At 47.1% G+C, this 26,454-nt stretch overlaps 1 protein-coding gene across 8 annotated transcripts in view; it reads right to left on the bottom strand.

Annotated features, from left to right (window-relative positions):
* The window catches only part of PACSIN2 (protein kinase C and casein kinase substrate in neurons 2), a 595,050-nt gene that overhangs the window by 466,007 nt on the left and 102,589 nt on the right, over positions 1–26,454 (bottom strand). For 2 of the 8 annotated variants that reach the window (XM_085652482.1, XM_085652488.1), the window contains exon 1: positions 9,757–9,913. The exons of 2 other annotated variants lie outside the window; for them this stretch is intronic. The gene's annotated coding sequence lies outside the window, so the exon portion shown is untranslated. Of the gene's footprint in view, positions 1–9,577; positions 9,598–9,756; positions 9,914–26,454 lie in introns of those variants that run through there. 4 more of the 8 variants (XM_085652491.1, XM_085652492.1, XM_085652489.1 and 1 more) reach the window with 3 other exon arrangements.

Here is a 26,454-nt window from a genome sequence, read left to right as displayed (position 1 = left end):
GCACTAGTGAAATCTTGTAGGACACGGGCTAATACTAAAAGAATGTGCCATTTCGGGCTTGGAGGTGAAACACAGGGTCCCATTCACAAGTAAGCGTCGGTTCACTCGAGAGCAGGGGGGGGCGGTACATACCTTCAGTGTTGCCACTAAAGCATGTAAATATCAGGCTGAAAAACAACCTGCTCAACTTCTGACCCCAAAGCGCACTCTCAAGCTTTCACAAAAAAAATTATCTATTTACAGCTCAACAACTCTGCAAATGTGTCGCAATTCCTCACAGGGTTTCCTATGCATGCAGAGATGAAGCTCAATACACCAAGGCACTCCGCGGTAATATCCTGGAGAGATCGAGAAGCATTCCCTGTTTTCAAAGCACCTTTTGAACCAACGGGTTCAAACATGTTTCAGTCGCACACCCTCAGCAAAACACTGCAGTCTGCGCAGCGCTGGTGGCCACAAAATGAGGCACTGAGGCTGTCGGAGTTAGCGCCTAGATGAGCCCGAGAGGAGCAGTTACGTGGCGAGGCAGCTTTAAGAAAACGGGGTCTACAGAAACCACAAGACTAAGTTGCTGTAAAATCGAAAACTCGAAACCTATGTATAAAAAAATAAAGAATATACATACAGTCGTCTTTTCAGAGAAGTGAAGCTAGTGTAGCAAAGCAACAAAAAAACAGAAACAAGGCTTTGATCAAAGAGCATGTGACAACAAAAAATAAACTACTTCTGCTTGAAGACATAGAAGAAGCCGCCAAGACGGGCATTACATTTTCATTCCAAATCCTTTCCTCCACACGCCCTAAAGCACTGCCAGTCACGTGGAAGCCTCGGAGCCAGAAACTTCAGGATGGCTTCATATTCTCTTAACTACTGGCACTCAACTAGAATAAAAGCTTGCACTGGAAAAGCAAACGCGTTTGGGTTGAATGTGCCAACACTCACGGTGTAAGCACATTAAAGTAAAACAACCGAAAGACCATGCATATTGAAGCAGTCCTCTTTTTGTTTCCATATCACATAAAGCGCGAGGGTATGCTATTCCAGTAAATCCATCCCAATCTCCTGTCAGGTGGCACCTTTCGTGTGTAGCTCTCCCAGGTGTCACGAGTGAGCCATCAGTCGGAGGCGGATACGGGTAGCGAGGAGACTCGGTTCCCCTTAGAGGCAGCAGAAGTGTCACCTTGTGCCCCAGCACATCTACTTCGATTTACTAATACTGTATGCAAGTAACCTGGCTTCGGGTGTATTTAAACCCCCTCCTTCCCACTGTCAACATCAGTTGTGAGAGAGGCTCTTAGAAGGTGATATTTGAAGCCCTTATCCAGGAGTCATAGAGAACTTCACACCATTTACCCTTAAATGGCCTAATGGTCTTCAAATGTGCAAGCTTTTATGCTGGATAAAGAACAGCAGAAAACAATCCTGCATTACACCAAGTTTTACTGTCGGAAAAAAACACCCTACACATTTGGTTTACTCTCTAAATGCAGTTTAAAGAGATTATACCGGGTTCCTTATTAACTGTTTAAAAAGTGTTCTTTTCATCCATTTATAAACCCAATTACAAATATATATATGTATATGTGGAAAATCTACAGGATTCATAAAAAGTAAAATCAAGCAAAATTGGTCCTTTTACATTTCTGTTTAATTATGGTAACTTGCTTTATAAAGAAGTTCCATTCAATTTTAAGTGAGGAATGTTATGAGGTCGGATGTCATGGCTTTAATGTGTACCCTCTCAGGGTCATTATAAAACTACACAAACAAACATAACATTTCTTGTGAGGGCATTGTTAATTACATATGCTAATTAGTCCTCCCACTATTTTTCTTAGGAGGTGTGCACTGGGTGGCTCAGAGGTAACTCAAGGACAATGTAATCAAAAAGTCTCTCTGACAGCTGCATTGTTAACCAGATCTAAAAACACTACTGCCCAAGAGCTGGTCTCTCCTAAGCCTCATCCATTACAGTACATTTTGTATCTGGCGATTTCCTTACATTGATCTGTCCTTGCTCTAGGTCAGAAACCCTGAATAATGTGCTGCTGTATTACGAAAATATACAAGTAGTTAAATAGAGAAAAACGTTAAAAACCGTAGAAACCCAGTAAAACATGTGGGGGTACAGAGCGTTGCTATTTTAGTTTTAATAAACTGAACGTTCGTCGGAGTCCTGTTATCCTGGTGGTACAAGAAACATATGTACAGGAAACGTATGTTTTTCTGAATTCCAAAGAAGTAAAACAATGTAACTACTCGCTCCAGAGCTATGAAGCACCTGCCCTCGCATAGGCAGCTTTTTGATAGGTCTGTGTGAAGTGAGTGTAAGCTGGCCACGAGCTCTCCTCGGATTGGCCGATGGCTGTAATGGAGAGCTCCAGTCAAAGCAGGAGCTTGTGCCATCAGACCATGACAAAAGCACACCAAGCCAGATGTCACTGAATAATGGTCACTGCGTGTTGTGTGATTCCCTTACTGGAAAATCATCCACTGCGCCTGCCTACACGCCCGGGGGCTGCTCTCTGCTGCACCACTGTTGCGCAGTACCAGGCGCGCAACGCCCACTGGGCTAAAAGGGCTTCAGCACCAACCCCCACTCCCTCTCCCAGTCTGTGTCTCAGTCCGGGCTGCTGAGGGCTCGGCTGGGCAGTGTCTGGAGTTTTATCTCCGGCATGCCCGAGTTTTTCACAGGTCTTTAAAGACCATTTGCATAATTACATACCTTGGTAAACTGGTTACCGAGGCAGTTTTGTTCTGGTTCCAGTACCCCCTGTGCCCCCACTGCCTATTCCTTACATTTATATTTTACATTTACTGCCCTAGTGAGTGCAGTGGTGTAACAAAAGTTATAAGGGGCCCCCTGTAATGTACACAGAGGGGCCACAGCACCGGAATTTATCTGGAGCGCTCAGACCAGAGTACTGTGCTGAGGGGGCCCCCTGCAGCTCGGGGGTGGGCCCGCAGCGCAGGCGATGCGGGTGCCTGTGTTAAGCACCCGAGTGCGAGAATACATTTCATGAAAAGGAATATAAAAGTAGGGTTACCAAAAGAAAAATTCCAGCCATTTGTTGTTTAAAGAGCCTGCAACGGCCTAGTCTTGACACTAACTAGGGTTATAAATAAAATAGTATGTATTCATTTAAAATGTGACTTTTCTGTCTTTGTTCCCTATAATTATCAGTCATGGATCATTCAGGCAGTCCTAGTAAACAATTAAAAGTGCTTTCTATTCATATTTGCTGATCCAAGTATGCACAGATAAGTGCTGAAAATAGGCTTTAGGCGACTGCTTTTTTTTGTACCGTCTGGGATATCAATATAATGAGCTGGCAACCCTAATCACAAGACTGGAAGTTTGTTGCAAGATGAGCACAATATTTATTTTCTCCACCTTCAGTCCCTGTACTCTGAATACTGCTATAATAGCAATAGTTTACCCTATATCTGAAACCCTATGCCGCCCTTAATAACATGTTGAGTTACTTCAAATGTCTGGGAATAAACCCTGCATTCAGACAACTCACTCCTCATTCTTGCCCTTCACTTTCACACTCATCCTGCACTCACAGCGATTACAATGTGCTCACATGGATCACAATGCACTCACCACCCACTCACTCTGCACTCAGTGACCACACTGCACTTATGCCACTCGCCATGAACTCAAACCGTTCTCCCTCCACTTACCCTGCAGTCACATGAGCACACCACTCACTCTGCACTCACAGTGATCACTCTGCACTCACTATGCTCTTGCACTGTTCACCCTGCAGTCACACGAGTACACTACTCACCCTGCTCATGTGACACTTTACTCATCTGTCCCCCTCACTCTGCAATCTCACTCAAACAAGCCCATCACTAACCATACATTCCTTCGTCCCACTCTGCACTTACATCTGAACACAAATTCTTATGCTCACCTCACTCACCCTGCAGTCACTCCTCTCATCCTACTCTCACATGTAACATCGCTCACCGTGCACTTACATGGGCACTCCTGTCACCCACACAGCTCAGAGGGCTAATTTGCCTGCAACAAAGAACGTGTACCATGCAGATCACAGAACGGAGTGTGAGCAAACTACGGGTAGTCTAATAAAAAAGTGAAATGTTGGTTCAGAAAGGGTCTATAGAGAGCTGAGGTGCATTGTTGGCAAGTGGTAGTGATGGAGTTCATGGAGAAGGAGGAAATGGGAGAAATAAGCGCCAAAAAAGACTGTTGCACCGTGCGCGACCAGTGTTGGGGCCAGCCCTATCTGGGAGTCTTAGCCCCCCCCCCGAAGTTCAGGTCTAGTTGCGCCCCTGCACAATACCGCACCATCACCTATCTGGGTTCACTCTGATACTATGGGCCAAAGCTCTTTTGCCTTTGAGAAACTGCACTGCTAATTTAAGCCACAGATTTGCAAACACACTACCAGTGTTTGTGATCATATACCACCGATGTCAGACCTACAATGGATCTTTGGGTCCTGCTCCAACAGGCTCAGAATGCAAGACCGTGAAGATTGAACTCTGAAGCCTTTTCCTACTTCCTAACAGGGTAGAACACAGCCCAAGACGTTGTGGTTTTCCTCACAGCCCTAAAGTAGCTGTTTGTCCTGAAGGGGATCCAATCCTGCCTGGATGTTTTAACTTGTCTCTCTGTGATGCATTCATACCACAAACACTGGTGTTCTTTCCTTCCCAGTCAGAGAGCATTGACCTGGGACATTCCTCAGCCACTTGGCTGTCAAGACTGATATTGTATTATAGCAATTCTGTTATGGCATTATAGGTGTGCCTGAGTCGTCAGCATTACTTCTTATACATTACCCTTTACTTTTAGTCAAACACTTCAATGGTTCTAGCAAAGTAGTAGGGCAGAGCACACTTTCAATAAGTAGGCAGACACATTGTAAATAAGCAAACATTTCGGTACAAGAACCAAAATGTGTGTTGCCTTTGGACATGTATATACAGTATCACTAAGGAGCTGAAGTTGCCTTTCGTTTTCCTTTCTTTTAGGTGCAGCGGAGGTTAATAAGTAGAAGCTTGACTTAAACCCATTTGTCCCACTGGCTGGTGTCTTGCCATGATAAATACATCAAATAGTCACCTTAGGAGTAAGATCTACACTGGGCTTAGACATTTGTTTACAGCTAGGCCTTAATACTTCGAGATATGTAATGAGGTTTACTAGATTATTGTAATTTTCCTGAGAGTTTGCCATATACCATTTCATTTTACTTGCTCTGCCAGCGAACCACACCCATCTTTAACGAAATGCATTGAAGCTAGAGTGCCACATGCTGGCTAATTGAGGTCTGCTGCATACATGCCTCACATTCAAAGCTCTGAACCTTCAAACTCCAATACATCTCATAAAAAGATTCTGGGTGCTCCCATTATCTTAGTTGTAATACCAGAAGATCTCTCTCCTCTTCACATTTTGGGAAGAAGTCCATGCATCACAAATCCTTCCAGAGTGTGGAATGGCTTTCCTCTTAACATTAAAAATGACCCGTCCTTTTTTAGTTTCAAAACCCTCCTAAAGAAATTTCTGCACCCAACAGTCCACTCCCATATTCATGTTGTACCTTTCTTTCTGACGCCAAATGCTATTTACCCTCAATGATTTAATAACTCCTGGCTTCCTTATTTTATCAGTGCCAGTCTCTTACCCATTTTATTTAGAATATTCTGCTTAGTCGGTTTACCAGAAAATAAATAATGACGAAATACAGTATGTGCAGGAGGAAGGCAGGTTGACTGGTGATGAAAGCAATGTGGTACTGGTGCGAAGCCAACAGATCACATGAAGAGGATCAGACGTTCTGACTAACAGCTGATCCTACTGATTCTGCCTCTAACAGAAGACACAATAAGCATATCAAACTGAAGAACCACAAGAAAAGGACAAGAAGTACATATCACTGCTAAAGCATGGACAACAGTGAACGCAAACAAACTCAAGAACATCATGTTGTTGCTAACTGTCTCCAACCTCGTCTGTAAATACAGGTTCAAGAAAAATGGCCCAAATTTCAATATCACTCAAATGCATGAATGTTACACTAAAGAGGAAGGAGAGGCATTTGGATAAAATCAAAGGAGAAGGTTGAACATGGGAGTCGTGATTTTTTTAATTTTACTATGCAGGATTTCCCAGTTCTAGTGCACTTGGGATTCCTGCACCAGTAGATTATACAAACAGCTAAAGAAAACAAATAGAAAAGTGCTAAAGGAGAGTACTTTTTAGATCCCTCTAAAACGTGACAGAAAAGACCATTAAGTAGAGTGCTGAAGAATCTATTGCCATACAGGTGTTCTTCCTTCTCTTGAGGGCCCTTCCCATTTTGGAGAGCTCAGTAGATCACAGGCTGCAGAGCGTATGAAAACAGCAAGCACTTTTGGTTCCTTTTCTGCTTGCGGCACGTACTGGTTCACAGGTGCCTAAAAGGAGCATTCTACGAGCCTCAAGATCCTTCTACAATTTAATAAGTAGCCTTCAGCCCTGAAGCTGCTAAGAGGTGACTACAATGGTGTGCAATGTAAAGAAATTCCATAGCACCTCATGGTGGTGTTAGTACCCTATGAACTGTGCTGATGGCTCAGCAATATCAGTCAAATACATATTTAAAGGCCATTGCAGCTACTGGGTATAGTGCAGTGCAAATAAGATGGCTGAAAGAAACTGATGTAATGCAATGTATGGAGCACAGCTTCACTCAGGCATGACCCAATTCACAAATCTGCTTCTTTCAAGACATGGTACACATGCTCCGACCTACTTAAGATGTAGACACGAATAACCTTGCGCACACAAGTACTCTATGTTAAGCATAGCTTTATTCCTTACAGATTTCCCCCACACAATCAATTGATAATTAAAACAATTTGAATATGCTTCTTCAAATTCAACTCTCACAGAGTTACTATTAGCAAGTCACATCAAAGCAAAGTTAAGTATAAATACGTGTGTTCACAGTAGATAACATAAAACAATGTTGATTAGCAGCTTTGTTCAGATGGAAATTGCTTCTATGCTTTCATTATGCTCACATTCTATCACACTACTTGGGTATTTTATATGTGAATTTTGTACCAGAGAGCATTGTCAAAACCCGAAAAAGCAGACGACTTGGGACAATGAATATCAGACTTTCCAACTCACTCTCATTTGGAGGGTGTTACCTCACATGGACATCGCCAACCCATAAGTCCCCATAGACTTAAATGGGGCCATCTGCCCAGCATACCCTTTACATCCTCCAAATGTTTTAATTCCATTAAATTCAATGGGCTCACAGTTCAAAAACGACATCCGCCTTTGAGACTCAATAGCTTGAAATGGTAGCAAAGAGTTAAAACTATCTTTAGAATAAGAAATCGTTGCATAAAACAAACAAGCATTTAAGGAATGCCAGACATAAGAGAACGAATACAGTTCACTGCCTGATATCACCCGACTTCAGAACACACAAAGTGCTCACTGTCTCTTTCCCCACAAACAATAACACCCTTGAGAGGGAACCAAAACCGTCTTTTACACAAAACAAAGGATAGATTAAGAAAGACGACCATATCCACTGGTCGAAAAGTCTGGGAAGCACCCCCTTGGTTACTACTGACAGATGGGAAATGAATAAACACAAGGAAACCATATTTAATGTAGAAGTGAAACCATCATCATGCTGCAAGTAGAAGGCAGTGATGAGGGGTGAAGACGGGATTGAGACAAAGAGACCCAACATTCACCCCATAATGCAGTACTAGTAAGGTAATAGGAGGTGATGGAGGCATCACTGGGCAGAACGGACGGCTATAAGAGGTATAGTTTCAAGCTTTATGTGGTAAAATATGAACGTCATGGGTAAGGCTTATGAATTTGTAACTTGATTAATTCAGATACCAAACTGTAAACAAAATGTAAAGTTAACCATAGTCCTTACTTTTCTAAATACACCTGATCACAAAGAAGCAGTAAAAGGATTCAATTTATACAAATAAACTTAAAGTTACTATAATAAAAGCCGACGTTTCTATTTGGAGGTTTATAATTTGCTGTATGTAACCTTTCGATAACTTCAAATCGCAAAAAAATGGGAAAGGTTTGCATCAGAAAACAAGCAGGAAAGGTGAATATATTACCAACAAAAATCATAGTGACTAAAGAACATATGTTGGCTTCAGGAAATGGCATGGTCAAAAAGTGTTCAGATGAACTTTGTGTCTTCGCTTGGAGAGCCGGTGTCCCCGCTAGTCCACTCACTACTTCAGATGGACAAAGCACTGTCGAAACCGAATGGAAATCCACTGAAACAGCTGCAGTCGTATGAGTCAGAACGCAGAGGGCGATCCTGACCGCTCCCTCCCCCAGACATGAAGCCAGTTTCACTTGGACCGCTTCCTAGTGCGCTCAGCGGCCCTTCCCACTACTCTGCTCAATTCTGGGTCCACGTTTGCTGCCTGACAGAGCGCATTCCTGTTAAGTACAACCCAGTCTCTCAAGTTCATGCAGAATGCTAACTCACCTCTCTCTCTACCTAGTGCGGAGCGTGTCCTGCGCCTAAACTATGGCAGTGTGTTAGCAAACCACAGTCAGATCTGCCAGCACACAAGATCATGGTACAGATTCCGCTTACCGGAACGCGCATTCGCTGTGGTGTACTCCTACTTTGTTATACTAAACGCGTGAAGAACAATTTTAAAAGTAAGGAGGACACATAATACGTTTTGTTTGGGCATCGCTTAGAATAATGAAAGGACAAAGTCGTCAGATCGGGCTGAAGATAACTTGTGCTGATAATTAGAGATTGGTTTATGAGAGAGGACTGTTTTGGGGATGAACATATTTGCGAAGAAAATGCATTTTTTTTTAGCGATGAACATGGCCAAACAGTGAAATTAGGATAGAAGGTACTTGACAAGTCAATGAGATTTTCAAGAAGGTAAAGATTTATTTTTACATTTCAAGAAAAGAATCTTGGAAAATTTCTATTTTAGGGGGCAGGAGAGGATAACATTAGGGGTGCGAGGCGAATGTGACCCACATGAAAATTTTTGGAAACTTCTGAAGTGAGGGAAACGGATGTGCTACTCTTGTAGGTCTGTGTCTTTTCCACTGACGTAACTATTCAAGATGCACTATTTTTTTCAGACAACCAAAGCCACAATCCAGGCGGTGTCCCGCCCACTGTGTATAAATATTTACACTTTCCTCGCTACAACCATGTTCCTTACAAATTACAAAGGACATGATACGAAATCAATTACTGTGCAATATGTCCTGCAAAAGCACAGTTTTTCTCTCAAAGTACCTGCACGCCTCTCCTAACATACCGGTTGCTGGACAAGTGTCTTGCCGACATGGACCATTACTTAGACAATACAAGTCCTACTTGCCCTACAAAGCCAAAGCCCTGTGTACTATCATCCCCTAGAAATGACTAACCATTTCCACCAAATCCCATATGTTCTCCACTTCTAAAGTGCCCTTCCATCTTCCCGCCCAAAAAGCACTGCCACAGTATCCTCACTTCCGTTTTATACAGACAATTTTTCATCTCTTCCAAAGGGCTCTACCTACCGTGAACTTAATGGTGCCTTTCCATCTGCCCTAGCAAAGTGCCCTGTCCGCTCAAGTCCCAAGCGTTGCGAAAGGTAAGCTGCCATCCACCCTCCCCAAGTGCCAAGTCTTGCCAAAGTGTCTTACATATACAATTACCTTCCGACTGGAGCGCCAACCTCCCAAACGTTAAGACTTACCTCCTTTCGTCCACCGAAAGAAGATCTTTAAGCATCCGAGTACTTCTGCTTTGCTATCAACTCTAAAAGCACTTGAAAACCAAAGGCTATGAAAACCAATTGGAAAGCTGGTATGCGCAGACTGACACGGTAGGGGTGGAGTGAGGAAAGGCTGGTTGCACCGCCCCGTGAAGCCTGTAATTGGCTAGAAGCGAGAATGACCAGCCCGGAAAAGATGACACAGCCACACCGGAAGTGATCGTCGAGCCACCGCCCAGGCAGGGAGCAGGCTTAATCCACCCCGGATGTGAACGCCCCACCTTCACGCGGGCGGCTGCTGTTGAAGTGGTAGTTTACGCAGACAAACGTACAGGGGCCAATACCGTTGCCTTGGTGATAGGTCTCTCCTACAGACCGGCCCGGGTACGTCCAGTTTACGACACTTGCAGAGGAAGGTTCACCTGGTAGACAGGTGAATCTAGGCGATTCTGTTAGCGTCTGAATCGAGTTTCTTAGGGGGGTGCCTCCAATGTAGGTGCGGGGAGCACTATTCCTGTGGAATCAGTCGAGTGAGCTTCACGTACGGTACGAGCTCGTCGCGACTGATGTTTTTTGGTCTACGCTCCCCCCGTTGCCGAGAGACAGCTAGAAAACCCGAAGAAGCGGAGTCGGGACGGACTCGCTGATGCGGCGCCCTGGGCATGGCCAGCAAAGTCCTCCGGCATGAGTGGCCCAGATCGGAGCTGCGTGAGCCGGGGCGGCCCGCACATATGCCGCTGACCGCGGACCCCGCAGGGGGCCAATAGGCGGTCGGCGCCTTAGTGGCCCCGGGGCCCCGGTCACCCCTCCCCACTCTTTCCTCCGGGGGGTGGGGGCAGAGACACTGACTGGTGCCACCCCTTCCGTTTCAGGGGCCGGAAGGACGCGCAATGCGCGTCACTTCCGGGCCCAGGGGTGAGGGGGAGGCTATTTAGCCTTCCCCCACCCTCACTGGCGACCTCTTTGTCGATGGGAGAAAGAGCTCTGGCCCCAGGTACCAGAAGGCGTTACAGCGCCCACATGGCAACATTCAGAGCAACATCTGTGGCACTGGGTACTTCAGGGGCTGCGTTGGTGTCCCAGGTCCGAGCATTTCTGGTGTGGGCCAGGGGACAAGGGAAGAGCCGTTCATGGGTGGGCAGTCATTTGGCAGCCGTAAGCCGCGACACTAGGTTGTCTGGCGGGGCGGATCCCACTAACTCCTATCCCATCCGGGCCGCCTTGAAGGGTTGGGCTAGGGAGGAGCCCAGGGCTCCTGATAACAGAGCGCCCATTGATTTCGAAATCCTAAAAGGCATGCTAGGGGCTCTCGAGTTAGTCACCTACTCTCATTACGAGGCCACGCTGTTTTCAGCCACATTCTGCTTAGCATTCTTCGGGGCTTTCAGAGTCAGTGAGTTAGTGGCTAGGTCCAAGGTCGACTTTTCAGGGGATGCGCTGGCACTGTCAGACGTGTCTATTTCCGGGGCACTGACCATCCTTTTACGCAAGTCTAAGACTGATCAGGCGGGGCGGGGGATCAGGGTGGTGCTCCAGCCCCTAGGCGACCCCAGGTTCTGTCCTGTACAATGGGTAAAGGCCTTTTTAGAACACAGACCGCCTGGCCCGGGTTATCTCCTGTTGCATTCAAATGGTACCCCTGTAACTAGATACCAGTTCGAGCAGGTAATCAGGGCCAGTTTAGCCAGGGCGGGGCTCGCCCGGCCGGACAGAAGGTATTCCAGCCACTCCTTCCGCATTGGCGCTGCCACCGCCGCTCACCTGGCGGGATTAGAGGCCGCGCAGGTGAAGAAATTGGGGCGTTGGGAATCTGATTGCTATAAGATATATGTTCGCCCGTGAGGCAGCTGTTAGTATTGGGTTTGTGATTTATGGTGTGTATCGTTGAAATCACCCTTTCTTATTAAATAACTTGTGTGTACACCATGTCTCCTCTTTATTAGGACGAGTGGTGTGGGTGATCGGGCATTCATTTGTCGCTCGGGCGGCCCAATGGGCATCGCATCGGAATTGGATGCGACACTTCTCTCAGACCAAAGTGGAATGGATGGGGGTGCCGGGGATGAGATGGTTCGAACTCAGGAATAAGATCGAGCAGAGAATAAGAGCACTCGGATCCACCTTACCCCACCTGCTGGTGATCCATCTGGGTGGGAACGACCTTGTTACCCTAGGGAGACGATTGCTGTTATTAGCCATGAAAAGAGACTTAGGTGAAATCTGCAAACGTCTGGGCGAGTGTGAGATCGTGTGGTCAGAAGATCATCCCCCGCAGGTCTTGGCGGGGAGCTAAATCCTTAGAAGCGGTAGAGCACTCCAGGAGGCGCATTAATGGAGCAATGCGTAAATTCACAGCCCAAAGGGGTTTGGGCTTTATTCACCATGAGATGATTCGGGGGAATGTAAAGGGGTACTTCGACTTGGATGGAGTACACCTCTCCCAAATAGGCATGGACCTGTTCTTATTGGATCTAAGCGAAGCATTGGTGAATAGAGGGTGCAGGTAAAGAGCTAGGTTGGTGGGGGGCCCTGGCTGCGACGGTTAGCCGCTTCCAGGGCTGTGGCGGAGTTACAGGGCGATCTGGAAGCAGGCCGGTACAAAGGGTACCTCTGCGCGGCACACGTGGTGCCTGAGCCAAATCGAGGAGCCTCCAGAGAGGTCCCGGAAGCCGGTCGGCGCCCCGCTAGGCCTGCGGGCGGTTGTGGGCCTGAACAACCGGGGGCTTGCTATGCGACGCTCCGCCCCGAGAGGGGGGGCGTGAGTAATTTTCAACGGCACGTGATCGAAAAGAATCACTTGGGGGGCAGCATTTGCGGGTCGTCCCCGTGCTGCCCGGCTCATCAGGCGGGCAGGTGAAGTAGATGGCCACCTGCCCTTGGATCGCCCGTAAGATAACCCACCTATTACATAACCTGGAATTATGTAATAAACCTGCAGCATTTGTTACCCACTTACAACTGTTTCTTGTGTTTTCATTGGGTAACCTAATTTGGGGGAAGGGGGGTGAGCGGGGTGCCCCTGGGGGTACTATGCCGCTGACCGCGGACCCCGCAGGGGGCCAATAGGCGGTCGGCGCCTTAGTGGCCCCGGGGCCCCGGTCACCCCTCCCCACTCTTTCCTCCGGGGGGTGGGGGCAGAGACACTGACTGGTGCCACCCCTTCCGTTTCAGGGGCCGGAAGGACGCGCAATGCGCGTCACTTCCGGGCCCAGGGGTGAGGGGGAGGCTATTTAGCCTTCCCCCACCCTCACTGGCGACCTCTTTGTCGCCCACCTCGCTTTTCCCTCCCTACCGCATACCCGGCATAGGTGTGTTTGGGTGGGGGGGGGGTTTTCTGAGCGTTGTAATATTTTCATTTTTCGTTGCAGGCGGAGTTACAGGGCGATCTGGAAGCAGGCCGGTACAAAGGGTACCTCTGCGCGGCACACGTGGTGCCTGAGCCAAATCGAGGAGCCTCCAGAGAGGTCCCGGAAGCCGGTCGGCGCCCCGCTAGGCCTGCGGGCGGTTGTGGGCCTGAACAACCGGGGGCTTGCTATGCGACGCTCCGCCCCGAGAGGGGGGGCGTGAGTAATTTTCAACGGCACGTGATCGAAAAGAATCACTTGGGGGGCAGCATTTGCGGGTCGTCCCCGTGCTGCCCGGCTCATCAGGCGGGCAGGTGAAGTAGATGGCCACCTGCCCTTGGATCGCCCGTAAGATAACCCACCTATTACATAACCTGGAATTATGTAATAAACCTGCAGCATTTGTTACCCACTTACAACTGTTTCTTGTGTTTTCATTGGGTAACCTAATTTGGGGGAAGGGGGGTGAGCGGGGTGCCCCTGGGGGTACTATGGTACAGCTCGCCACGACTGATGTTTTGTGTTTTTTGGTCTACGCTCCCCCCGTTGCCGAGAGACAGTTAGAAAACCAGAAGAAGCGGAGTCGGGACGGACTCGCTGATGCGGCGCTCTGGGCATGGCCAGCAAAGTCCTCCGGCATGAGTGGCCCAGATCGGAGCCGGGGAGGCCCGCACTCCTAGAGATTCCACACGTCCATGATCCAGGCGGGAGAGGCGCTCGCCGGCGGCCCGCCCGGAGACTCCCAAGTAAAGCTAATGTTCGGAGGCGAATGCGGGGATGACCATGAGTGCCAGTAAAGCTAATGTTAGGAGGCGAATGCGGGGAAGACCATGAGTGCGAGAACGGGGGGGGGGGGGCGACAGTGGTTTGCGATTTCCAGACTGAGACCGGGATGCCCAGCGAGGCCCAGGCAGCTACAGACCGCGGCGCCCACTCCCTCGGGGGCTTAGATACAGGCGCGCAACACCCATTGGACTCAAAGGGCTTCAGCCCCCCCCTGTGTGGCAGCCCGGGATGAGACAGCTTCCTGGGCACACACACAGCCACACCCGAGCACTTCACAGGTCTTTAAAAGACCATTTGCATATTAATGAGGCCTCGCTGTTGTTTCACCCCTTCTAAGAGCCACTGCAGCTCCACTCTGCCTATTGCTTAAAGATTCAGCCCCCTCCCGACATTTTTTCTTAGCCCCCCCCCCCGAAATTTGGCTCTAGTTGCGCCTCTGCTTAGATACCACCCCCCTCCCTCCTCGAGCGAACGGCGCGGGGGGCGAAAGTGGGTGGCCGAGCCGCGATGCAGGGCTTTAAGTGGGATGAAAAAACTGGAGGGTCTCTCAAAGGGGCGTGGTCATTGTAATTAAGGGCATGGCTTAACATACAAGCTAAACATCTGTGCCTAGCATAGTGTGCCGCCCGATTTTGCTGTTTCTGTTATTGCATCCAGATATACGATACATCAAGTAACATCATACCCACAACAAGTCAGGACTATTGGCTTTGTCAATGGTTGTTAGTTGCATAAGACAAATAAGCAGCAATTGTGGCTTGTATATAATATTGAAAAAGCTTCCACTTCAAAGCCCTGGTGACATCTCAACAGTGTTGCTGCTCCTGAGTTTCAGAAAGAGAACTGGCAATTTGCAGTGTGCGCTATTCAATAGGGCCCCCTCACTCGCAACAGCGCTCGGAGCAGGCGGGCAACTAGAGCCAAATTTCGGAGGGGCTAAGTCTTCCAGCCATAGGCAGAGTGGCTGTAAGAAGGGGTGAAAACACAACAAAAGCCTCATTAACGAGTAAATGGTCTTTTAAAGACCCGTGAAGTACTCTGGTGCGGCTGCAATTAGACGGACGCCAGTCCGTGAGGCTGTCTCAGCCGGGCTGCCACACACGACGGGGGGGGGGGGGGGGCTGAAGCCCGGTGAGCCCAATGGGTGTTGCGCGCCTGGCTCGGAGTCTTGTTTTTTAAAAAGCAGACACATGGGAGATGTAAAAAGCAAGGATTTCCCTTCCCTATAACGCTCACTTGGCATTAGGTCATGCCGTAACTTCTCCACTAGTGAGAAGGGAGCAGTGTGAGCAGGCGCACATCGATGTGCCTGCTGCCACCGCAGTCCAGAAAACAACGGACCGCCTGTGCTGGGGCACAAAACAGAGCCCGATAGAGACCCGTTTCGAGGCCCCTTTTGAAACACTGCCGGTGCTCAGCACCGGTGAGACCCGGCCCACTTACAGCCCCGCCACGAGGTGCTGGCAGGAGGCGGCCTGGACGAAAAAGAGTAAAGGGAAGCTCGGCCCTCCCAGAGAGACGCGTGCTGGTGTGGGCCAGGGGAGGTGAGGCCCGATGTAACTGCCTTGGTGAGACACCCTGCCATAAACGAGCTGGGGGCTGATGTGGAGGTCCTTGCCTACTGGCTAGAAGTGCCAATGTCTGTGGAAGCTGCTGGGGTCCATCCAGCAGGGATCACGCCATATTTCCTCGCCTGGTAGAACTGAAAGCAGAAGCATCAGCACGACATAGCCGCAGTTGACGTTTCATCTTCCGCAGAAAGCTTGCGATGTCCCGCCGGTGCCGAGAAGGAACTGCTGGTAGTAGCTTGCAGATTGCCAGCGCAAGCGACCCCCCTCCCTCCCCCCCTGTTGTGTTCTCTATTGTTGTGTCCCTGCGCGGACACCATACCACCCTCGCTAATGTTTTGTTCCAGCTGGGTTTCCGTACCAGCTATGATGTCATCAGCTGCCATCTGTCCGTTGACAGCTGATCACGTTGCCGCCTAGACTTCTTTCCTGCTCCGTTTAACTCTGAGCCTGTGTTGGCGCATACTTGAATAAAGTACTCAACTTCAACTACACGTGTGTGCAAGTACTTAACAAAGTGGCGACGAGCGCCAACACAAGAACCCACGAAGGAAGCACTAAGAGAAAATTATTCTAGAAAATATTCATGAAGTAAAAAATTAGTGGAGAAGATGTGAAAACAAAATAAAAGGAAGAAAAGGACTTAATGGACGCTGATAATTAATTACTTTGAGAAATTAGAAGGTCAGTCTATTAACTCGTTGGTAATAGTTTACTGTCCTCATGAAAGAACTTAAATCATCTGCTGTGCTGTATTGTAAATTTGAAGACTGCGTGTGTTTGATGAAGGAAGCAATTGCGGAAAAGCCAAAGATTTGGACGTAGCTTGTTTTCTGGGGATCCACACGCGCAATTCACTTCAAACGCAATTTGTCAAGTGACCTGTGCAAGGGGAGTCAGAGTGTGTTTAATGAACAGCCTACAGCGTCGTGAGTGAATTTGCGTCCAAAATCCATTGTGAAAACAACGTGAGGTGAAGAAATAGACTACCGGAATCTCAACCTTTTCAACGATCAGCTGCTGTGCACGTCAGCAATACATGTGAGCTGACGTGGACGCCGTGAGCAAACGTCGAGCGGCCATCTTGAAAGTATTTAGGGAGCTGTTCTAGTTTACGTTCAAATGACGTCGGCGCCATTTCATGAAACTAAATAAACACTGCAGTGAGTTTACGAGAGACTGAGCCGATTGTGCTTCTCCACGGGGAAGATTTGATTAACTGCAGCTTTAAGACTCAAGGTAAAGAAAAAAGTATTTATAAAATGAAACGCGCGCATATATAATTTTACAGAGGACGATACAAGAACTGATAGTGCTTGAACATAAAAAAATAATAATAAACAGCTTGACCTGGAATCGTCTTTGCAGTGCCTCAGGGATTCAAAGGTTCCATATTTTTACACGCATTGCAGGTTAGGAAGTTAAGGAAAATTAAATAGCACTTAAGGGAGGTATTTTCTATCACCGTATTCTTTTTATTACTCCTTAAAAAAAAAAAAAAAAATATCCTTACGCTCTCGACTGTATTCTGTTCATTCCATTATTCAAGTTCATCCTTGCTAACCTTTATCTAATCATACACTACCTTCAAACTTTCGCCATCAACCTTCACCACAACATGGCATCAGGTTGTGTTTGGAACTTGTCCCCCCCAGAAACCTTCTTACGTGGTGGTGGTGGTGGTGAACCAACTCTTAAATGGGAAGAATGGTGGAAGTATTTTTTGAATTATATTTCAACGCTGGAGGAGGATGAAGAAGTAAAACCTGAGAAAAAATACAAAATGTTAATGCCCCGTTTAGGCGCTGGAGGTATAAAAGTGTATAACTCTATAAACAAAAAGGTGAGAGCTGAGAATGAAGGGGACATTTTTCAAAATGCTATGGACTTGAACAGCTATTAGAAACCTACAGTTTGCGTTGGTGTTGACTGCTACAAATTTTGTCATCGGAAGCAAGGTAAAGACAAATCTATAGATGACTATGTCTCAGCTTTAAAAAATCTTGCAATTAATTGTCGTTTCTGTGCACTCCACGACAAATTCATCAGATTGTAATGCAAGGTTCAAATGAAAACGTACAAGAAAACCTATAGGCTAAAGGGGAATACCCTCTGCAAAACATCATAGACATAGTGCGCAAAGCGGAATTAACAGGACGCTGCGCGAAAGCAGTCCATACTGAAAGAAAAGGACAGTGAAAATGTAAGCAGAGTAAGTGATCAAAAAGTCAACACAAAAGAGAACTGGAATAAAAGTAGATTCAAACAGCAAAATAGAAAGTATGAGACAAAGAACTGGGGACGTTGCTACAGATGCGGAAGCGCATCTCATTTGGCAGATTATTTAAAATGTCCAGCACGCGAAGTGACGTGTTCAAATTATGGGGTCAAAGGTCAATTTTTTCAAAAGAAAACTGAGACAAGTTAAAATAGTGGATGAATCTGATGAATACAAACAAGACTTCTCAGATGAAGACGACGTAAACATGTTTGTTCTCAATATTGATGATGAACAAGTTGAAAAACCTACAAACATGAACCTAACTAAAACAAAAAAACCTGTATGTAACATGACCATAGGAGGAGTTCACATAAGTATTGTGGCGAACTCCGGCTCGCCCTATACCATCGTTAATGAAAGGGTATGGTCAGAGAATTTCAAAGAAAAAATCGGTGAACATCTTAAAAAAACCTGACATAGTAATAAAATCATTCACTGTGGAAAAGATTGATGTATGCGGCTACAGAGAACTAAATTTTGCATACAAAGGCAGAGAATCCTCAGGGAAACTGTGTCTAAGGTTGGCCCATCTGCTCTGGGATGGATGGACCAGGGGAACCTGGGAATAATCTTAGATCCGAGGAAAATGGATCCGGTATTGAGTGTAACAGAACATAAAGATTACGTAAAGTGCTTACTTGAGTAATTTCCGCACGTATTCAGCGGAAAAGTTGGTGCCTTGAAGGGGTACCAACATAAAATCAAGCTCAAGCCGATCACAAACCCATTGTACATAAAGTGAGAAACATTCGTTTCGCAGTAAGAAAGGATGTCAAGGATCAGCTTGACAAACTTCGTGAGGGGGGTATAATTGAAAAGGTAAAGGCGTCTGAGTGGGTCGCACCATTGGTTGTCACAAAACGTCCCGATGGAAAATTGAGACTTTGCGTGGACCTGCGCGAATCAAATAAAAACATAGTCGTAGAGCAGTACCCACTTCCCAAAATCAACGAGATGCTGGCCACGACTAAAAGGAATTAGGTGGTTCTCCACAATTGATTTGAAGTTGGCGTATCACCAGGTGCCAATCCATCGGGACAGCAAGAAACGTATGACATTCATAACACCTTTTGGGTGTTTCAGGTTTACACGTGTCCCATTTGGTCTCGCCTCCGCGGCGGCTATGTTTCAGGGACTGATGCATAACATTTTTGATGGTGTCCCTGACATTTTAATTTTCCAGGACGACATCCTTGTCATGGGTAAGACCAGGGCGGAGCATGATAAAAGGGTCAAACAAGTCCTTGGAATCCTGAGTGAAAAGGGGTTAACAGCAGAACATCTTAAATGCAGATTTGCAAGTAACTCCGTCAACTACCTGGGACATCAAATAACAGGAGATGGTATAAGTGCAAAAAAGGAACTTATGAAAGCAATAAGGGATTCACCAGTGCCCACCAACAAAGATGAACTACGATCTTTTTTGGGAATGGTAGAGTTTTACGCAAGATTTAGAAAAATAATTTCACACAAAACGTACAAACTGAGACAACTTCTAAAGTTGAAGAATACATTTGGACAGATGACTGTGATAGGATTTTCAGAAACATCAAAAAGGATATGTGCACCGCACTACCTCCACAAGGATTTGAAACATCTCTAAAAAAATTCGTAACAGATGCGAGTTACAAGGGTTTGGGTGCAGTACTCACCCAAAAAGACTCAAAGGGTGTAGAGTATACCATAGTCTTCACTTCACGCTCGCTCTCACCATCAGAAGAGAACTTTTCTGTTATTGAGTGTGAAGCTCTTGCATGCGTATGGGCATTGGAACACTTCAAGCATTTTGTATGGGGAAGGAAGGTCACTTTGTGTACTGATCACAAACCGTTGACTAAAGTTTTCACCACCAAGGGATTGTACACAGCCTCCCCGAGATTAGTCAGACTATCCGTACGCTTATTCGACTTCATGTATGACATACAATATGTTCCAGGTATAAAAAAAACATAGTTGCAGACTTTCTAAGCAGGATGCCCGCATGTAAAACTAGTGAGGAAGAATGCACAGAATCGGAGGAGAATGCGATTGCCATGGTACTAGAACAAAATAGTTGTATTTCTAAGGAAGAATGCTTCATGGAACAGAAAAATGACAGTACTATGAATCAAGTCATACGGATGTTGAAGGAAGGTTGGGTCAGCAAGAACAAGCAAGATTAACAATTCAAAGCCTATTGGGAGGTAAGAAATGAATTGTCATTCGAAGGCAGGTTCCTCCTCAGAAGTGGGAAATTCGTACCACCCCACAATATAAGAAGTAAAATAATCAAACTGTGTCACGAAGGACATTTGGGTATAGTAAAAACCAAAGGGAGAGTTAAAAACATGTATTGGTGGCCAGGAATCAACTTAGAAATAGAACAGTAAGGGAGTGTGCTCTCTGCATGAACTCAGACAAAGCACAAGTAACACTTAGACCGCCTCTCAGACCCATTCCCAGCCCCAGTATGCCGTGGGAGAGAATCGGAGTTGACGTAATGGGTCCGGTATCTGATGGTGAAGAAAAGTTGTATGTAATTGTTATGATTGATCACTTCACCAAGTGGCCCGAAGTAAAATTCACAAAAAATCCTGAAGCTTTAAACATTGTAAAATTCATGGATGACTTTTTCAGTCGTAAGGGTTTGCCCATGCAAATAGTGAGTGATAACGGGACTCAAATCACTTCTGACATTTTCAAAAATGATGTCTGGAAGAATAAAATTGATCACAAAACTAAGTCTGTCTACCACCCAGCTGGAAATGGAGCTGTTGAAAGATTCAACAGGTTCGTAAAAGGAATGATTCAGATTGCCAATAGCAACAATCTAAATTGGAGACGATACACTTAAGACTGTTTGGGCGTACAGGATAACTCCTTGCGAGATAACAGGTCACAGCCCTTTTGAGCTAATGTTGGAAAGAACTCCACTATCTAAGGACAATGTGGGCTGGATCAGGGCAGCAAAGAGAGTAGACTGGTCGACTCAGCATGTACCGAAAAAACTTGAGGAATCTGAGTCTGGAGTCCAGGAATACTACGATAAAAGACATGGAAGTAAACCAGTAGTTCTCAAAGAAAGTGACATTGTCAAAGTAAAGAAAATTGGTCATATTGCTAAAGGTCAGGATAAGTTTACACCTCCATTGCTGGTATGTGAAGTTTATTGCAATTTCGCACTCCTTAGTGATGGAAGGGTGTGGCATTTCTCCAACCTATCATTCTTTAGACATCCTAGGGATGACACCCATACCACCACGTCCAAGGAACCAGCCAGCAGTACCATACAGGGCCAAAAGAACAAATCTACGCAACCGTGTGCGTCCGATTATGACTCAAGAGTATGAGTTTCCCACGGAACCTACTCCCATGAGCAGCCAGAGGGTGTGCGCCCCTTCTGGGCAATTTGATGGGCCATCCACTCAGGATACCACGGGAAGAGTCAGACGGAAGTTGCCCACTCCACCGGCACAGGACAATGGTGAACCAGTAACTACTAGCAGGGCGGGTAGGCTTCTTGGCCCACCCGTGAAGTTTAGAGATTACATTTGTGAGTAGACCCCTCTCCTTCTCTCCCCCCTCCCCTTTTTCCTTCCTCTTCTCTCTCTATTCTCCTAAGGGGGAGGATGTGTTGTGTTCTCTATTGTTGTGTCCCTGCGCGGACACCATAGCACCCTCGCTAATGTTTTGTTCCAGCTGGGGTTCCGTACCAGCTGTGATGTCATCAGCTGTCATCTGTCCGTTGACAGCTGATCACGTTGCCACCTAGACGTCTTTCCTGCTCCGGTTAACTCGGAGCCTGTTTTGGCGCATACTTGAATAAAGTACTCTTAACTTCAACTACACGTATGTGCAAGTACTTAACACCCCCCCCCTTTACTGAAGAGGACAGCGTGGAGGCAAAATGCCCATAATTGAGGTTTAGGATCCTGGGGGGCTGAGAAGGTCAATGGGGGTGCCCAGACATGATCTGCCTGACTTAAAAATGGCCCCTGCTGCTTACAATGCCTATATGTGGTTTTGGCACGCTGGGCCTGCCGGGGCCTCACTGCGGGTGCTTGAGCCAGGCGGGAGACCTGACTTCGTGGCACAGTTCCGCCTGCCCTTGAGCGCCATCTTGTTTAAGATGGTGCCCAGCATGACCTCAAGAGCAGCCCGGTGATCCAGCATGCTGCTTCCCACACCACCATCCGGCCTTCTACCCCTATGGACATCTCCAACTCGGGGATCCCTTCAGAACCAAGACCACCACCCTTGAGTGCAACACCACCTGAACACCTGGCTGAACAATGGCAAGAATTTCCTGCTCTGTAAATATGTAATATATCATTTTCCAAGCCTAATCAATGTTAAAATGTAATCCTGAGTAAATTTGCAATTAGTGTGTGTATGTACATATATATATATTCACTGAAAAAACCATAGGTTTCAGGCACGTTATAGTTACAAATTAGCATTTAAAAAACCATAGAAATTAACCATAGGCTTCAGGAACGTTATAGTTAGTTAACCATTTCACTCGTACAAAACCATAGAAATTCCGGCATTATAGTTAGTTCAGCTAACTATAACTGGCGCCCCCGCAATGCAATGCTGATGACGTCACATATTACATCATTCATGACCTGGTCAGTGACATCACTGATGACATCATCCAGTGACTGTGTGTTTCTGTAAAGTTTAATTTTGTTTTATATATATATATGCCAAGCTGTATTGAGGAATGAGTTGGTGTATAAGTGTCTGTATGGAGGATTTAGTAGGTACGTGACTGACTGTATAAGTGAGTGATTAGATGTGTCTTACTGAATGCATAGGTTAGTGACTAAACTGTGTGAAAGTCTATATCAGTCTGTCTGTTGTTGTGTAAGCTGTTGCATGGGTTGGTGAGTAGCTGCATGAGTGTCTATATGAGTTATTGATTGCTTGCCTGAGTATTTGTATGGCTGCCTGAGTGTGTGGGTGGGTGGGAGGTGTGTGACTGCGTAGATGTGTGAGTGGTTGATTCACTGGGTGTATGGGTTCAAGAGTGCATGTGGAGCCATTGAGGAAAAGATTTTGGCCAAGCTATTGGCGAATCGGCTGCTCCCTTTCTTGCCGGACTTGGTTCATCCGGACCAGTCTGGATTCATGCCGGGAAGAAATACCGCGCGTAATCTGCGTCGCGTTAACGGAGTCATTGGGCGGGTGCATACCCTGGAGGAGGAGGCCATACTGCTGGCACTGGATGCGCGTATGGCATTTGATACTGTGGCATGGGATTACTTATTTGCCGTTCTCGATCGCATGGGATTTGGCCCCAGGTTCAAGGGATGGATTCGGCTGCTATATGCGCAGCCCAGGGCACATGTGGTGGTGAACAACTACCGATCTTCCTTCTTCCCCCTCGGTCGTGGCACCAGGCAGGGGTGCCCACTGTCTCCCCTGCTTTTTGCTCTGGTCCTCGAGCCACTGGCTGTGTGGGTACGGGGAGACCTCGAGATCAGAGGCCTGAGGTGGACGGACGAGCACGAGGACCGTATATCGCTGTATGCTGACGATATCTTGCTGTACCTGGCTTCCCCCGCTCGGTCGCTCCGTCGGGTTCTCCATATTTTTCACATTTTCGGGGAACACTCAGGGTACCAAATAAACTGGGCTAAATCCCAGATGTATCCCCTCTGGGGCGATCCCCCCGTGAGTCCTAGAGGCAACACCATCCCGATGACCCGTCAGGGATTCCTCTATTTGGGGATGTTCATCATCAGAGACGTTGGGTTGTTTCAGTAGAGGAATCTCCAGGGGGTATTAAGGCGATTTCGCATGGACGTGGCACACTGGAAAACCCTTCCTCTCACGTTGTTGGGGAAGGCGTCCTTATATAAGATGCTCGCGCTGCCCCGCTTTTTATACGCGTTACAGAACACGCCCAACCCGGTTCCCAACTCCTATTTTTCGCAGATCGAGGCCGCGGTACGGGAATTTCTCTGGGACAATAAGCCGCCCCGCATCGCAATGGCGAAGCTAACAATGGGATGGTACGATGGGGGAATAGGTCTGCCTGACTTGCGACTGTATTATCAAGCCTCGCAACTGGCGGCCATAAACAGTTGGGTGTTTGGGCGACATGACGACCCGAGCTTCCGCACTGATCACTGGTTGTTGGGAAAAGGGGGTTACAACAGAGCCCTATACACCAACCACAGGAAGTTGAGATTGACAGGCCCAACGGCGCGAGCGGTGGAAGTGTGCCATGGGGGTACAGAATCAGATGGGATGGCCTGACGAAGGCCACCCCGCTTTGGGAGCCGGATATACTGGGGAGACTCCGCTTATACGCAGGATTTGATAAATGGGACTTGATTGGGATCTCTAGGGTGGGCGACTTGTGGGTGAAGGGGAGAAAGGCATCATTCTCGGAACTTCAGGCCAAGTACCAGTTAGCCGCGTCGGAGGGATTTTGCTACTTACAGATTAGCCACGCTATAGAATCGGCCCGGCCCAAAGACGCGCCCCTCCCGGACTCCTCTCCATTGGAGGATACACTCCTGTTGGATCCCATGAACTGTAAGGCCATATCGCTCACGTATAAGAAACTGATTAATAATAGAGGTGACCCAATGACTAAGCTCAGAGCGGCCTGGGAGGCCGACCTGGGGGACATGCCCGGCGAAGATTGGAGGGAGTCATTGGCCTCGCCCAGAGAGGTGGCTATCCCTATGCGTCTACGGTTGGTGCAACTTAAGGTCCTCCATAGGGTGTATTTCTACGCCAGATTATTGCACAAACTCAACAGGCGACTGGACCCGCAATGCCTCCGGCAGTGTGCACTGACTGGCACATTTTTTCATATACAATGGGAATGCCCCCACATACAGGAATACTGGGTCAATGTCACCAGACAAATGGCCAGGGCCTGCGGCAAGACTATACACCCGACACCTGGGTAGCGACGGACCTTACACAAATTGAGCAAGAATGGGCCTCGGGGGGGTTAGGGGGTAGCCAAGAGGAACATCGCTCAGCGATGGGGAGTAGGTACCCCACCGAAATTAGCGGACTGGGCCAAGGATATGGATTATGCTATGCTAGCGGAGAAAACGGTGTTCAAGGAGAGGGGGTGCCCGAGCAAATGGGATCACAAGTGGGGAAAGTGGAACAAACATAGAGGCAACATCTGTATCTCTCCAACAATTGAACTCAGGAATGAAAGGGGGCGGAGGCTGGGAGGGGCAGCGCTGGATCAGCATAACACTGAGTAAAGGGTCCCGGGAGTCCGCTTGTCAGGAGGATACCAGGCTAAATAGATGGGGTAACAACACGGAAGCCTCGGGGGGCGTTTCTTATAATGGGGATTGCAACGATGCTGGTGGGCGGTGTGGTGAAGGGGGCGTGGAAATGGATGAACTGGTAATGGTAGACGTTGGCACATTGTCAATATATCTGTTATGCTCGCTGTCTTTGTTATCAGAGTGCATGTGGAAACAGCTGTATGGGTGGGTGAGTGTGTATGGGTGTGTTGATGAGTGAACAATGTCTCAGTGGTACATGTGCAAGTAACTACATATGTAAAAGGCAGTATATGTGAGTGATGGTGTATATAAATAACTATATGTGAGAGTCAGTAATTGTGAGAGTGGCTGCATGGATGAGTGTGTATTTGTATCAGTGATTCTATAAGAGAGTAATTATGTGTTAGTATCTGTATGAATAAGTGAGGTTGTGTCTGTATAACTGTATAGGTGAGCAAATGGAAGCATGATTGATTCTTTGCATGACTGAATAAGTGTGTGAGTGTGAGAAGTTGGCCTGGCATATGCTGTTCCTAGTTATAGGGACACCTTGCACCAGTCCAATCCGACTCTTATTGAAGATAGGTTTAAGACAACCTTTAAAGAAAGCTATCCTAGTGGTAGCTGTGGAGAGCAGCCTTCAGGCTAAGTCTTGAAGGAGTGTTAAGCTTATTGTTTTACCATAATAACCTCTTGAATAACCAAATGAAAGAGTAGCCCACACAGGTATATATATAAAATATATGTATTTATTCTAGACAGAATCCCACAGTCTCTTTATGAAGCTGTGGCAAAGTTACAATATCAAACAAGCATCGATAGACACAATAAATAGCACTATTAACATTGGGCCCCAGGGGGGGACCAAACCATATACAAAAAAAGTGGTATAAGAACCACGACAATTCTACAGGCAATGCCTAGGGCATTCAGGATCGCTGGCCCCTTAAGAATCCACCCCAGGTTATGAGGAAGGGGACCCACGGGAGGCACGTGCAGTGCAAGTAGCTGCTATCGGGATCTCTATTACAGCCTATGGAGAATGTTGCGGTTGGAAATAAACAGTTTAAAAATACTTCTAGCAGGAGTACAAAGTTAAAACTTTAGACTTAAGCTTTTGAGATGCCCACAACCACGAGAGTACCGGGGTACCACTGTTTCCCGCCCCAGGGAAGCCGGGTGCATAGGTCGTTTCTGCTGTCGGGTCGCGGGCTGATTTTCAATGGGAAAATAGTCAAAAGTTCTGCTAGCCAAAAGCGTCGATGATGCCGTGAAGATCAAAGATGTGAAGAATGTAGAGAAGAACCAGAAAGCAGAGGGGACAGAGTCTGGGTCACGGCAAAGTGACCAGGAGGCTCAAAGCAAAGAGCCCTTCGATGTCGGGTGCTTCAGGTGGAAAGTGGTGTAGCTTGGATCTGCAGCCACGGACTCCGGGAGGCTTCAAGGAA

This window comes from Triturus cristatus, chromosome 4_1 (genome assembly GCF_964204655.1).
Source record: "Triturus cristatus chromosome 4_1, aTriCri1.1, whole genome shotgun sequence".
NCBI lineage: Eukaryota > Metazoa > Chordata > Amphibia > Caudata > Salamandridae > Triturus > Triturus cristatus.
This window is presented reverse-complemented; position numbering and strand designations above follow the sequence as displayed.